This window comes from Pipistrellus kuhlii, unplaced genomic scaffold (genome assembly GCF_014108245.1).
Source record: "Pipistrellus kuhlii isolate mPipKuh1 unplaced genomic scaffold, mPipKuh1.p scaffold_m20_p_23, whole genome shotgun sequence".
NCBI classification, from domain to species: domain Eukaryota; kingdom Metazoa; phylum Chordata; class Mammalia; order Chiroptera; family Vespertilionidae; genus Pipistrellus; species Pipistrellus kuhlii.
In genome coordinates, this window is record NW_023425522.1 from 2,606,352 (window position 1) to 2,613,511 (window position 7,160).

The following is a 7,160-nucleotide window of genomic DNA, read 5'->3' on the forward strand; positions in this document are numbered from 1 at the left end:
ATCTTGTGAGGAATGTTAGCATGAGCAGCTCAGATCCCTACCCTTGAGAAAGAAGGGCGGTGTGATATGGAGGAAAGTCTGCATGATGGTGAGTTGAGGTCAGACTCAGATAAAACATTGGTTGGCATCAGCTGAGCTCCTAACACTGTCCTGAGGGAGAGAAAGGGTGACCATGTCATCCTCCGGGTTCTGGACTGTGTCTCACTCCTACTTTTGCCCATTGACCTTTTATTGTGCATCTGCGATATACCAGGTTAATGATGCATTTGATTCTCTTCAATATTTATTGAGCACCTATGTTGAGTCAGAGGTCAAGAGAAAAATAATATAATTCTCAATCTCAAAAGGTCACATTTTAGTGAGAGGCACAAGCATTATAATGAAGAACATAGACATTAGGCAGCCTGGGTTTCAGTCTGCCCTTTGCCCCTTACCAGCTGTCTGAGGTTGGACATGTTTCTTAAATGCAGATGCCAAGTCATGTTGATGATATTGTAGAGGCTAAAAGGAGATAGTGAGTGTGAGATACCTGGCATGATGATGGATAGAAAGTACCCTATAAATTAGTGTTTATTACAAATGTTACCATAGTGGCATGGGCAAAGATGATTGTTCTGGGTAATCTCAGGATTGGGCTACACATTAGAATCCCCATGCTGGGCCCACTCCAGATTCTGATCCCTGTGCCTGGGGGGCACCCTCCCTGCTGGTGATGCAGTGTACAGGCAGGGTGACAGCCTCTATGACTCCTACTGATTATGAGATTTTTATGAGCTAAGGTAGCACCTGTGAAGTACAGAGCCTGGCTCTGTAGGTCTGGGGTGGGGGTTGGGGTTCTGTATTTCCAGGTAGAGTCTGTGGTGCTGCTGGTCACACCTGAGCAGCAAGAACCTAGAAGGAAGCCCTGGCAGTCTCCTCATGCTCCCCTGCCCTTGGACATGTATGATGTGGGGCTTCTTCCTTCTGAGGGTCTCCATGGTGACCGGCACACTCTGCCTCTGACTCCGACTGATTTGGTCAGTGGCACAGACGGCCACTAACTGCACGTGAGACACAGGTGACTGAGAAGCTGGGAATCTTACTTCCAAGCTCATGCTTTGCAAATGTGTTCAGGCATACCTCAGGGACTGTGGGTCAGTGCCGGACCACTGCAGTACATCAAGTCCACCACTGCTGGTGAGGCTTTTGCCTTTAATTTGTAAGCAAAGACAACATCTGTGAAGTGCAATAACATGAGGACTGCCTGAACTTGTACTTCATAGACTTTCTTTTATGGACCATAAAGAAGGACATTTCATAATGATAAAAAAACTCAAAATACATTAGGAAGGTGTAATAGTTGTCAACATATATGCACCTACTACTAGTATACCAAAATATATAAAGCAAAAACTGACAGAAATGAAGGGGAAATAGACAAATAAGTGTTGACCTAAATACTCCATTCATGTGGTAAACAACTGAACAGAAAATCAACAAAGAAATAAAATACTTGAAAAGCCCTCTGAAACGATTGGATTTAACAGAAATCTGTAGAACATTCTATCTAATAACCGCAGAAGATATATTCTGCTCACATGTACACAGATTCGTCCTCCAAGATATGTTACCTGCAAGGCCATAGAACAAATCTCTGCTAACGGAAAGTGAGACCCTATAGACTCAGAGATTGGAAGAAAGTGCAGAGGCTTGAGAGGGCTGGCAGGACTCCCACAAGCATCAGCTGAAGTTCCAGAGAGAGATCAGCTGTGGGAGGTTGCCACTGAGAACTCTGGTGTCTAATCTTAAAGCTGGGCTTTCTAGCTCAGAGCACCAGAACTGAGAAAGGTATCCACATAACATCTGGCTGTGAAAAGCAGTGGGGTTGCTGTCTGCCAGGGAGAGAAGACTGGAAATGCAGGCATCCTCTTAAAGGGCCAATGCACAAAATTTCATGTGCAGTCATTCACCTTGGGCTTCCACAGAGGGAGGACAGGGTGGACTAGAGCTGTGTGAAGAGAATCCAGAGTGGCTGGGTGAAAGATGATCAACCAAAGAAGTTGAGTGGATATATGCATAATCCATAGACACAGGCAATAGTATGGTAAAGGCAGGGGGTGGGGGTAAATGGGAGTGGGCTAGAAGGGGCCAATGGGAGGGGGAAAGAGGGACATATGCAATACTTTCAAAAATAAAGATTTTTTATGAAGAGAAAACAGTTCTTGCCGAAACCGGTTTGGCTCAGTGGATAGAGCATTGGCTTGCGGACTAAAAGGCCCCAGGTTTGATTCCAGTCAAGGGCATGTACATTGGTTGTGGGCACATCCTCAGTAGGGGGTGTGCAAGAGGCAGCTGATCAATGTTTCTCATCAATGTTTCTAACTCTCTATCCCTCTCTCTTCTTCTCTGTAAAAAAATCAATGAAGTATATTAAAAAGAGAGAGAAAACAGTTCTAGACTCAATTGCTGTTTGAAGTCTGGCTCGGGGACTGCCTAAGCCCTCCCTTAAAGGGCTTTCACTGATTGAATCAGGATCACTGCAGTAATCTTTCTTGAGCCACCTGATTAAGAACATTCTTCACATCTGCAAAATCTTTTTACTGTAGCACCTTATTAGTGTTTGATTGAATAACTGGAAGAAGGTATATATATGTTACAAAAAGACTACTGTTCTTCCTTCTGTCCTTGTAGTTTATTGTAGCCAAGTTGACACATCAAACACCATCACAGTGAGTGGGTAAAAAGCTGTGGTACATTTGCACCAGGAAATATTAAGCAGCAGTAAAAGAGGAGGATCTCTTACCCTGTAAGACAGGATAGAGTGATCTGGAGAGCATCATGCTAAGTGAAATAAGCTGGTCAGGAAAAGACAACTATCACATGATCACTCTCATATGTGGCATCTAATGGACAAAATAAATTGATGAACAAAACAGATCCAGAGACATAGCAGCATAGAACAGACTGCAAAATCTCAGAGGAAGAGTGGGGCTGGGTGGATGGGATGGAAGAGATCAATCAAAGGACTTGTATGCATATATGCATAACCCATGGACACAGACAATAGAACAATGTCCAATAAATTGAGCCACACTGGCCAGGGTTTTTTGAATAACTTTTTATATACTGTTGGTTGGTAGATACTTTCTTGAACCTGGATCATAGAGAATACCAGAATTTATTCAAGTTACAACTCTCAAATGAGGACCTTAGGCCTTAGGGTTCTCACTGACACATTTGTGGCTTTAGGAACTTAGTGGGTGTTTAGAGGCTTGTGAGGCTGCGATGCTTTTAAGAATCTCTGCTTTATCTTTTCCCTCCAGAAAATAAAGGGCTGGACAAAATATGACAAGTCCTGCCTTTTATAGTCAGTGGAGCTTGGCATCATCCTTTTACATTATACAAACACCTCTTAGGACTCAGTCTTTACCATTTATCAAGCTGTATGTGACCTGGGCCTTACATGCCTCTTGAACTTTGCTTTCTACCACCATTGCTTTTAATCATTCTGTTCCATGGATCTTACTGTTCCCCAAAATACCAAACACCCTTCTCCCTCAGGCCCTCTCCACTTGCGGTTATTCTGCCTACTTCATGGCATTCTCCAGCATCTCCCAGCTTTGTGCTGTCACTTCTGAAGAGAGATATTCCTTGAGAAAGACAGTTTAAAATAGTTCTCCACCTGCTTCATTCTTCATAGTTAACATTTACTACTGACATTTTATTTATTCATACTAGTGACTGGGTGCACAAAATTCATCCACAGGAGGGATGTTCCTCAGCCTGGCCTGAACCCTCTCCAATCTGGTACCCCTTAGGAAATGCCCAACTGCCAGTTTGGGCCCAATCCCTGTGGTCCTAAACTGGCAGTCGGACATCCCTCTTACAATCTAGGATCTCAGGCTCCTAGTTGCTCATCTGCCTGCCAGCCTGATTGCCCCTAACCACTCTGCCTGCTGGCCTGATCAACCCCAACTGCCCCCCTTGTCAGCCTGCTTGCCCCCACCTGCCCCCCTATCAGCCTGCTTTCCCTCACCAGGACTCCCCACCAGCCTGCTCACCGCAACTGCCCCCCCTTCTGGCCTGCTCACCCCCAATTGCTCCCCCTGCCAGCCTGCTTGCCCCCAACTGCCCTCCCCTGCCAGCCTGATCACTCCTAACTCCTCTACCTCAGCCCCACTACCATGGCTTTGTCTGGAAGGTCTCCCTAGGAAGGTCTCCTGGTCTAATTAGCATATTACCCTTTTATTAGTATAGATATGTGTGTATTTGGTTCTCTATTTCATTTGAACAAAGCTCTCTAAAGTCATTACCTTGGTGTGTTTATGGCTGATTCTAAGGGCATAAAACAATGCTTAATAAATACTTGTTGAGTGGGTCCTATTTCTCACTTAACCACATTGCCAGCATCCACTGCCAGGGTACAGAACTCAGTGTAGGATAGCTATATGAAAAACAAACAAACAAACAAAAAAACAGAAGACATTTAAGCATCTAGGCTCTTAGAAAGGTTACAGACAAATAGAATGGGGTAGAGAGATGCACACCCAGAATCTCTGTGGCATATTTACAATTTGATCAAAGTTCAAAATGAGCAGTTGCATCCCAAAGTGAGAAATAATAGTGTCACCCGCCATTTATTTGGTGCCTTCCTGTGCAGTGCTGGAGTGTTGTCACACATTGTTTCTTTGATGCTGCATGTGAAATTGATATGAAAATCTGAACTTACAAAACAGGTCAATTAAGGGGGACTATTTGCATTACAAAAGAATTCTTTGTGGTACAAAAGAATTAGTTCAGGGTTTCTTTAAATAGCATCTCTACTAGTGCATTAAAGTGTTTATTTATAGGTCATTAACTGCTTGACCAAGATGCCTCAGGGCAGAGCAACTAAAAGACAACTGGTCAGGAGGCCCTACCAGTGGAAGATCAATTAAATTTGAAGACAAAATGTCTTTGATGTGATGCATAAAGACAATGGGGGAAGCAGGTTCACTCGCTCAAATGTGTTTTATCACATGTATTGAATGAACTGCATACCTATGTGTTCCTATTGATGCCGGACCAAGGCAGATGTGTTCTCTGCTCTGCGTGGCTATATCTAATGTGTCCAGGGTCATAGCTATGTTTGGCCTCCTTTTGGTTGTACTTTAATTAAGAGGTGAAATTATTAAAGTGGCAGATGTTTCTGGCCTGAGGACCTGGGCCCAGTTATATCAAGCAGATGGTCCCAAGCAAGATAGCATCCCTTAATGAAGAAGCATTTGCAATTCATGAGCATTCATGATGTCCATTTCTCTTACTCCTGATGTTCTGCTTGTCAGGGGTCCCATTGTGTGGCCGGAGAGCATGATGGATTAGGCAAACCCCTTCTGGTTTGGGGTGTAGTCTTGTGCTCATGAAAATTAAAAGTATTATCTCCCAGAAGATCAAGAGATCTGGCTCTCCAGAGTGGAGCCTTCTGCCCTCCCTCCTATCTGCCTGGTCATCTGCTTGAGAGTCATCATCTATGTCACAGGCCTGACCCATGATTATGACTTTGCCTCAAGGACCCAGAGCTGTGAGCAAACTTACTAGCTCCTCCATCTGATTTCTAAACTCTCACCTTGGAATTGACCCTGTTCAGATCTGGGGTTCATGTTGATTCTTTGCCAGGAAGACTGGCAGGCAGAGGCTCAGGAAAGACTCACACTATTTTGGCTAGACACTAGAAAACTTAAATTCTGCTTCTGATGATCAAGGGCAAGTCTCTCTCTCTCTCTCTCTCTCTCTCTCTCTCTCTCTCTCTCTCTCTCACACACACACACACACACACACACACACACAATCTTGAATCATGGTTTCTTCATTTTTATCTATTCAGTGAAGTAAATTGTTATTAAGGATCTACTCTAGGCAAGTCAGCTGAGCAAGGGAAGTAATCAAATTTGCCTTCTTTATCCTACAACAGAACAGTATAGGAAGGTTCATTACTTTTTTTCCCCTAATTCCCACATGCCTCTAATGAAGGATATGCCATTGCTTTAATAAAAACTTCTCAAGAAAAAGAAGAGCATCCATTAGATATGACATCAATTTCAGATATCCCAATATAAAGGTTTTAAGATTTAAAAAAGTGTGTCAAAATTAAGAAGAAAATGCTATAAAAGTTGGATTTTCATGAAACCCAAATGTGGCTGTGCATTATTTTAATTCTATTGTGTTAATATGACTTCACTATATTTTCATTCTTGTGATGCAAATTAAGTGGTGGAAGAGGGAGAGAAGGATGACAAGTAATTGTGGCAAAAGGGCTTTAGAATTCATTTTAGAAACTGTGTGTATGTGGGGGGGGGGGTTTATCTGTAAAACAGTGAATATACATCATCCTCCAGAGTCACTGTGAGAAATTGTGAGAATTAAATATAATAGCAAAAGATTATTGCAAAATTAAATTAGGTCCCTGACACCTAATATACGCTCAGTAAATATTAATTTCATTCAGCCCTCTATTCTCATTATCTTGTTTATTCATAGTGAGTGATTGATAGCTAGAGTAGGACGTATAGAATAGGGCATATAATTCAAATAAATCAGATAGAATTTAAAGAAAGGTTATTTTATGAAAATGCTTAGTGATGGTAACAGAAATCAACTTATATAATGGTCAGACTACTTTGACTGTAACTGTCAGAATCTTAGAAGGAGGGCAGCTTAAATAAGACAGGGGATCTATTAGCATTTGTTACTGGAAAGTCCAAGGACACAGATCTAGCATCAGGAACTGTGAGATAATGAAAAATATACACTGAGAGGCCAGATTATTATGATCTCTGAACACATAATAATCTGGGCACTCAGTGTGTGTGCGTGTGTGTGTGTGTGTGTGTGTGTGTGTATACATACATATCTATTCATGCACTGGCCACTAATATATGTATTTATTAGTGGCAGGTGCATGAATATATATATTAGTGGCTGGTGCCTGAATTCGTGCATGGCTGGGGTCCGGGCAGCCTGGCCAGAGGAGAGGGGACATGGGCAGTTGACCAGCCTGTCTGTGCCTGCTGGTCAAACTCCTGGTCGAGGGGACAATTTGCATATTAGCCTTTTATTATATAGTGTATACACTGAATGGCCAGATTATTATGGGTTCAGCGATCATCATAATCTGGCCACTTGGTGTATATTGTCCCCTGCCC